Source organism: Amblyomma americanum, chromosome 4, assembly GCF_052857255.1.
Source record: "Amblyomma americanum isolate KBUSLIRL-KWMA chromosome 4, ASM5285725v1, whole genome shotgun sequence".
Lineage (NCBI taxonomy): Eukaryota > Metazoa > Arthropoda > Arachnida > Ixodida > Ixodidae > Amblyomma > Amblyomma americanum.
Window position 1 is genome coordinate 153,132,595 of NC_135500.1, and position 9,113 is coordinate 153,141,707.

Here is a 9,113-nt window from a genome sequence, read left to right on the forward strand (position 1 = left end):
GACCTCGTGAAATGCTCTCGAAACTCGTTAAATGCACTCTCTTAATGCACTCGCCGTACATGCAACTAACTCGTCATTTGGCATGTCGTCATGCAACTCGCTCATAAAAGGCTCTCCTCTCAAGCGAATCGCGCCATTTTGGTGAACCAAAAGTTCCTTTAGACCACAAAAAATCTTTAAGTCCCACTTTACGAGTAAAGTAAGGTCAAACGCAACGCCTTTATTTCTCCATAAAATGCAAGTCCGTCTGCTGAAGACTTCGCAAAACCCCTGAACAGCTCTAACGCTGGACTCATTGGCTCTCAACACTCACTCAGAATCACACAGTCTTAGTGTTTCTAGAATTATTTAGAAATAGTTTTTTCTTGTCCTTAATATTAGGTCCAAATAAAAACGCCTGCAGAAAGAATGTCTAGATTGAACCTCTGGCACCTACCCGCGCATGCTGAATGAATATTGCCATGCCACAGCTTATCTGCTGCAAGCGGAGTCTCTATTAACGCACATGAAAAGTTATTTGCGCTGTGCCTCTCGAATTCCGCCAGCGATGTTAATATCCTTGAAGAATCGTCCAAAAGAAAAGTTTTTTTTGCGAAATTGCGCAATTTCTTTTTATTTTTTCGTTAAAAAAATGCCTGATTTAAACTTTTCACTGGTCTGCAGCGGATAAAGCATTCCGCTTGCCCTAGTTCAATGCATAATGCTATTATTTTATTGTAATTCGTGCGGCGATTTACTTCTTCAATCAGCTGAATGACTGAGCTCAGTCATGCACAAGCGTCCAGGCAATTAAAGTGCTGTTGACATTAATCTCTACATTGAGAAATTGACCTTCGCGATGTTCACAAGTGAAAATGTAAGTTCATTTACAGCGGTCCAGTCTCATTCTCTAGGTTAATGCACATTTTCGGTGGTTAACAGATTTCAATGCTTCTTCACTCTGCTAAGGTACGTGAGCTGATAAACGCTGCTCATCCTAGGAGTTGTCGAGCAGTGCCATTCAGTGATACAACCTAAAGGATTGTTTTTGGACTTGAAATCAATAATTAGGAGCTCAATGTCAATAATCAGTTTCGATTGTGGAACACTTTGGAGAGTTCGGGCTTCTGTCAACTGATCGAAAGATTTGCTGTGCAACCTGTGTCATCGTCTCTGTTTTGTTTCTCATTAATACTTGGGCTAGGATTAGATTAATAAGTGAAAAGCACCTGTGTGCCCAAAGCAGCCAAGCTGTAGGAAAAAACGCCACGTACCGTCGTAGGAAACCTCGTGCTTATCTTCACCATTATTGGCATCCGACTATGTACCGAAAAATTTTGACGCCACTATTTTCTCCACCAAACATTTCTAACGAAAGTACAAGGTTCACAAGTATTAAAAAAATTATATTCGTGCATTGTGTACTTAGAGCTAGGCTTCCTAATCTAATAAACAGGTTTCAAAACAATATTTCGCATTCCTGATTTGCGCGCCATCGATTGAAAATTTCAGTTCTGCTCAGAACGTCACCCCGAAGCGTTAACTCGAATACTCAAGTATTTTTCAAATTCTGCTCCCTAATCAGGTATTATGCACTTGCGTAACCAATAAATTTTGGAGCTGAAGTTCAGTGCCCTGAACTTTGGAAGTGTAAATTTTCACCTAAATTATTTTCCCGTCAAACAATGACTCTTCATGCACTTACATATTAAGCGATAAATTCTAATCCGCGAAAGCGCAGATAAAGGCATTTTTTATTGAACGTCGAGCAGAGCAAAAAGAAAACCTTAAAAGGGCTCGGGCTTAAGGAATTCCCAACTGGTGCCACGGCAATAACGATTCATATCTCATGGATTCATACTGGCCTGTGACTGTTTCATTCTCTTTGAGATTTGTAAGGAATCGAGTGCTTATTTTCTTAAATCTCTATCCTCCTTGAGATCTTCCGCTGCTGGAGAGTACAGCACCAAACAATACGAATCGACTACACTGTTATCATCAGGCCAATGAGCTTTACAAACAGCGCAGGAATGGGCGAACCATGTTCGGCGGAAAGACGAAGGAAATTGCTAGGCTATAAGACGTTATCCAGGCCTCGGCTGCACAGCTTACGCTTGGAGACAGAGAAAGAGAGTCTGCGGTTCTTGCTCTGCCCAATCCCCATTAGCTAATGCAACTCGCGCGCTGACCACAAATAGCCTGTCACGGCAACTAATAGCAGGACGTGCCGCTGGTTCACTGTCCTAATCGGACAAAAAGCCCGTCTTTGCTGTCCCAGGCTAAAGCCCTAGGAGTTGATTCTCAGCGGCGGGCTGCTCTGCCCTCACTGTTGGTGCGCCTTTGGTTAATGAAGACTAATTTCTGAATTATCCGCCCAAATTAGCACATAGAACGGCGTTGTAATTGTCCTCAGAAAAGTTTTTTCTTTAGTTGGGAAAACAGGTATCGTGCACAGAGTCATCCGCATGAGAGCTTGATTCTATTTCTGCCCCACGAGTCAGTTAAACCTGGCGAATAAATTTCTGCGGACAATAACTCATTCCAATGATTTTAATACTCATAAACTGCAAATACAATAATGAATATATTTTGATTTTCATATTAAAATTAGAAATGTATTTTTTTTTGCAATTTTCTAAACGCCGTATGAGTTTAAACACGTGAAACGGTACTCCCTTGCCAGCCAGGATACCACTTGAACTCCATCGGCTGGGATGCGCCATTATGTGGAACATTGTGGTATAGCCCTGACGAAGAACACAACAAAAAGGAAGGCATTTCAAGGAGGTTCCGGGACACGGAGCTCACTGTGGACGTACAATGTTGAGATGATTGGAAAACAGACAGAACCTAAATGCGTGTATCCACCTGAACTTTGAAGCCGAACACAGCCCAGTACGCGCAAACTTTATGAATTTCTGCTCAGTCAATCTCTCCTCTACCTCATTATACCGCACACTAAGAGGATACCAGTGCTGTATTTGCAGTTGCATCATTTTGTTCACTTAGCAGGAGGAACTGATACCAGGCATTGATTCGTGCCAGAATAAGCAGCAAGTCACATGCTTGTTTTGCCTTAATACGACAAACATTTGACGCCAATCTTGAGAAATAAATATCAGGATGCTGGCTTACTTGACAGACGCGCAAACATAAGATAATGTTATGAAAACTCTCAATAGGTATTGTGATTGGTTTGGTGGGGCTATAAGGATTCACGTCACAAGGCGCCTCAGGCTATCAGGGACGCCGAAGTTGAGAGGTCCCGATTATTGGACTCCCTGGGATTTGTTAACGTGCACTGACATCGTGCAGTACACGGGCCTCTAGCATTTAGCCTCCACCAAAATGCGAACGCCACGCCAGGGATCGAACCCGCCTCATTCGGGTCAGCAGACGAACACCATAAGCACTGAGCCATCGCGGCGGCTAGTAGACATTGTGAGAACGATCACTTTACGTTCCTCGGCTCATATTAAATCACTACTTGGTGCGTTTTCTAGCATTAAACTAATGCTGAAGACAACCAACGCTTACCTTGCTCACGACACGGTCCGCTTTGAAGCACCCCACAGATCGCAAACAGAGAGCGAGAAGAAGAGAGAGGCGATGCTTTCAAACTCCGCACGGCCACCAGCGCGGTGTCCCACGGCAGTGCAGAGTGCAAGGCCGCAGATCCGGGATGCAAGCGCGACGCCGGCTGACTGGCGCTCCCCAGCATCTCGCCAACGAGGCAACGTCGAAGGATGCGCGGGAAAAGGGGGGATCACGAGAAGAAAGAGAAAGGAGAAAAGGGAGCGTCAGGAGGCGCTCGATTGGGAACTGAGGGAAGAGAGGGGGTGCGGGAGTTTACAGACCAAACTGTGGTGCCCGGCAGCTCAGCCACCAATCGGAAGCCGAATGAGGGCTGAGCCCGATGCCTGCTGCCATCTGCCGAGACTCCGGTAAGACGGCGCCCCAAGGGCAGCGATGGGGCTTCGAAAGAGAAGGACTGGGTGAAAGTAGGGAAGAACGTGCATACAAGGAAGAGGAGGTAGGAGTGAAGTGCCGATTTAACGAGCGAAGCGCCTCTTCGTTTAAAGCACCTACGTACAGAACGTAAAAAATAAGAAAACCTCGTAACGTGAAAATCCCTTGTGGCTGTTAATAGGCCGATGAATCTCAAAGCTGCGATGCCGAGGCACACCATTTTTGTTAATGTTATGTTATTTTTTTGTTATTAACACCCCGTTAACGACTCCGTGTTCATAACGAAATGAGCAAGGTGTTCGGCTAAGTTCTAAAAGTGTGGTAATAAACATTCACCTCGTTTACAAGACTATGATTAATTGAACCTTTCCAAATTTGTTATCGATTTTTTCAGAGTTCTTTCAGATTAGTGTGTAGGCGAAGTACTAATGCTGCAGTCTTAAAGGAACGGCGAATTTAATTAATCACCCCAAACTTTGAAAAATCCAGTTCATTAGGTGCTTCTGTGCTATTTTACATTGTTGTGTTGTGTAAACAGAGCTACGGTTTAATAAGGTTAGAAAAAAGTAAATGTCGTCCAAAACATTGTTGTTTGAAACCTGACGCTTGTTGGTAACAGTAACAATTTTTTTAACAATCGCAGTAAACTGCATAGTTGATTTTATCGCTTGAGCAAAAATAAAAGGTCAATTTCCAAGACATCTATTCAATGAAGTATCGCAGAAGACTGTTATGTGAGGACCAGGCAAATACGTATATATTGCGATCTGTGATTTATATCACACATAAGAAAGTCGAAACTTAAAAGTATGACTGGTGTCATGTCCGTAGCCTCTCTCATAACCTGTTGCCATAACTGCTTGGAGAGATCTACCGAACGCATGCGATATTTTTATGTATCTTGTCTCAGCTCAAACCTGGCTGTAAATTTGCAGTGTTGCCCTTAAATGTAAGTGAAATTTAGTTTTCAAACTACTTATACGCAGCCAGCAGGGTATGACAGGGCAGTAACACAAGAACATAATTTTTTTCACAGCAAGTTATTTAGAGAAACTGTGTAACGACTGCAATCCATTTACATTACTTTAACTGAATAAATCATCCACACCACTTTACAGCGCACACGTAACATTGCCAACACTATGCGTGACAGGGGGTGTCACTTAATTGCAGGAAGTCCAAAATTAAAGCGAATGCTTGTCTCTCAACAATAATGAGATGAATATCAAGCAGAGGTGTCCACAATAAGCACAGCACGCAACAAAATCTACTTCTCACAATAAGGAAAAACATGAGCACTTCCGCAACATACACGCGCATGCTTCCAATAGAAATAAGAAATTTTTTTAACTCTTTTGGTGTGACTATTTAGGGTTTAAAACTCTGAAACATACTTATTATTAGCGCTGTCGTGTTAGTTCGTGCATAGGTGGCGTGAGTTTGAAGTGAGTTTGAAAAGGCACGATTCTGCGCGCGGCTCGTTCCTATAAACAGCGCTGTGTTCCTGAGGAGCTAGGGCCTGCGAGTGCTTGCCTTTCGGCCTGCTTCGGAAAAGAAGTCCTCGCATTCGCAATTGACTTGAGTTGAGGTGTTGAATGCTACAGGTGGGGTTAGCCTTGCTTATTCTGCCGGCAAATGCTCCTTCGAAGCATTTTCGAATTTCACAATCGTACTCCGTGGGCGCAGTGCCGCATTAAAGGCATAGTATTTTTTAACAATCAAACCTGTTAATACCTTTTATTTAAAATTCTTTGGAGGACTCTATTCACAAATAATGGCGATATTTGCAGATATTTATGTATTTGTTCCTAATTGAAATGTCCGCGAAGCGCCTTTGTGAAACGCAGACCGCCTATATCTGAGTGGTCTTCAATTATTTTTTGAGTGTCTCCAACAATGTAGAGACCAGATTTCTGCCATGGCTGCCTCCAGTGTGGCTAAGTTAATTGCTTAACAAATTATTTTTTTTTTGTATCGTGTTCATCGGACGCATCGGTTTTGAATTTTAAGGTTTTTACAGGCGGCTTCATCTCCGTTTCGAGCCTGCGTCACTCCCGGATGAAGGTTTTGAAGTTGCTGATAGCTGATGTTAGGAGGAAAGCTGGCACACTGTTTACGAGAAATAAATGGGTGGCTTCACCGTTCTGTTTGGTTTGTAGAGTATGAAGAAGCTGACTGCGCGTTACGCACATCGCTCAGTTAATTCGACCAGCGCATTGAGGTGCAAGATTCTAATTATAATTTTTAGGCAGCTGTGGAATATTGGAATATGCTGTTTTTTTATTCTTGAAGGTGGTGGTCCGTTCTTCTGTTGCGTTGCAAAATCTTCCTGTTAAAGTTTGTCTATCGCTTGCTTCGAGTAATTAATACCCCTGCCACGCAGCCAATCTCAATGCCCATTGAGTCAATGGCTATCGAAATTTTCGAGGGGCACCCAGTTGCGCCGTTGCCTCACGGCGAATTTCAATGATCATTGTGCAAATAGTAAGCATTGATCTGACAGGTACCGCTAGGGGTAGCAACATAAGCAACATTGAGTGCTATTTTTAATTTAATTCAAACATTCAGAAAAGCTGTTCAAATAGTTCACAGTTGGACACAATCCAGAGACAGCGATAGGGGGGGGGGGGGGGGGGGTGAAAGGGGGGGGGGGGAGTGGTCGGCAGCAATGCGCATTTCGTTTAATAAGCATTCACTTTTCGTCGGCAAAGCTGCCGGTGACCGTGACCGTGTTTGTCGTGTTCATAGCTACTATGGGTGCAGCATTTAATCTGCTCTTCCTGGCCTCGGTTGTCGCAAAGTGCTCGAAGATGCGAAAAGGACAGAAACGAAGCGGACCACTACGACACAGCACAGGAAAAATAGCCGCGTTTTTTTTTTCATCTGAACCATGATCTGATTACCACAGGTTCTACGGTGCTCTCATTTTGAATACAGAATAAGCCTTTTCTTGTGAAATGGCGAATGTCGTTTAAAATGTTTGTCATTCAATCAATTAAATAATTCATTATTTCGAGCTTTTGTGCCTTGTTTTTCTCTGTAAATAATGAATGCGAAACATTCCTAAATGACCGTTGAGTGCTCTTGAGATTCCAATGGCCATTCCTAAACCCGCAGTGAGTCGATGTGCATCGAATTCAGTAACCATTGATAACCGCAGTGTGGTACAGGGCGATTACCATTCAGTTTGATGTTCCTTGACTCAATGAGAATTAAAGCTTTTCGCGTGGCAGGAGTATGAGAGTAGCACAAAAAAATAATGGGAGCATTACAGTTGATAGCACAAACGTTAATAAAAAATGCAAGCCTGCCGAGTGGAGTTTGCCGTATATATTAATCGTTATAGTGAAATCTCAAGACTACTGGAAAACTCCAATTATAGACACTTTTCTTTCGTAAAATGCGCTTGTCATATATTTCTCGGTATGAGTCATCCCAAAAGAGGTCAGTCGTGTTGAATTTAAAGAAATGTTGCCTAAATTTTCTGACAGCTAAGAAATTCATTCCGCATCACGCTGCCATCATGACACCGTCGTCTCTAACGTTTCACGTGTGGGGGAGTCCTCCAAGGCCCGTGAGCTGCACGGTACGATTCTTATAAATACTTCTTCCCATATCCACATCACGAAGGCTTCTTCAGAGGTCTTTAGAAAGTTTAAACGAAGAAACAGCCCGATGAAACACGGACACACGAAGAAACGACACACACGAGCGCTGCGCGTGTCGCTAGTGTGGCGCTCGTGTGTGTCGTATCTTCGTGTGTCCGTGTTTCATCCCGCTATGTGGCGCTCGTGTGTGTCGTATCTTCGTGTGTCCGTGATTCATTGCGCTGTTTCTTCGTCTAAATGCATTACCAACTAGCCCGGAACCTCGCTCTTCTTTAGATAGTACACCTATAACTGCGTGGGCTCCAGTGTAGCTGGAAAGTAGTGATGACGATGACGATGATGATGACAGTGATTCACTGTTTATGGCCATCTGTAAAAGCACTGTGCCGAAAAGTACACCTAATATGTCCGCAACAACGATTTGCAAACATCCAAGATGGCCTCGAGAACGGATGAACGGTCACAAGTTAGTTAACACTATGCAGACGGAATTTCAGCCATTGCACTCTCTCGGCCCTAATTTTCAGTCGCGTTTTCCGTTAAACTGACCAGGTAAAGATGAAGCAATACTTTGTGGCCAGTGGGAGGGGATGGCATTTAAAAAAAAACAGTTTATTTTTCGAGAGTGCGATCGCTAGTCCCGGTTGTGAAGCATGTGCCTGTGTTTAAACGATCCAGATTAGTTTGTCTTTTTCCTACCTTTAGTTCGCAAATTAGGTCCCACGCTGTGCTCATGACCGCACATAAAAAACACCACCGGCTCGTATAAAACCGAACCCTAGGACAATAGTATCAGCAACAGTCAGCCCTGTGGGGTTGCCATGCATGCGTCGCCCCCAGCAAGCTCGGCCTTTTCGGTACTTTGGGACAGTGCCATGCCCTTCTGGTTCCCGTGATTTGCGGTCTGCCTTTTCTTTTTTTCTTTTCCTCTTTTAATCCTTTCCAGCCCTGCACCCACTACGTGTTTTGCCGTTTTCACGCTGTTTTCAAAGGCGTGCCATAAGCCTTCTCTGAAAATCAGCATTGGGGACTTCGATTTTTGCTTTCTGTGAAGCTACACATTTTCATTTAAAGCATCAATAAATATCCGAATGCAGTCGCTAGATCTTAGTATCAAAACAGTCTTGACATGCATAAATACATGCATGCTTTTGGCGGTGAATAATTTACGAGATGTGCCCTAAAGTACAGAACGAGCCTCCTGTGCAGTGTTGGCAGTAAGCACTCTTGTTTTTTTAGTTATTCAGAAGGAGTCCATAATAAACAACAAGGTCTGAATGAAGACCTTTAGTGCGAATCTCGTGAAGTATAATATTCCATACGAACGCGTGCCAAAACGGGCAAAAACTTTTTTTCTGTCTGAGGGGAGGAATCAGCTTTCGTAATGGAAGCTTTCTCCTATATAACAGTAGAATTGTGTCCCTGTACATTACGGCTGTTTCCATGCAGAATGTGCCGTCTTGCGTTTCTCCAAATGAAGACTAACGGTTATTAAAAGCTTCATATTTCGTCATAAGTAGCAAGACGGCTGCATTTAGGTGCTTCCCTGGATTTGCC

At 43.5% G+C, this 9,113-nt stretch overlaps 1 protein-coding gene across 1 annotated transcript in view; it reads right to left on the reverse strand.

The window, feature by feature from the left end:
• LOC144128534 (para-nitrobenzyl esterase-like) overlaps nt 1–3,715 on the reverse strand; it is a 47,482-nt gene extending 43,767 nt beyond the window's left edge. The window contains exon 1 of the mRNA XM_077661987.1: nt 3,517–3,715. The gene's annotated coding sequence lies outside the window, so the exon portion shown is untranslated. The remainder of the gene's footprint in view (nt 1–3,516) is intronic.
• Between the last annotated feature and the right edge of the window lie 5,398 nt (nt 3,716–9,113).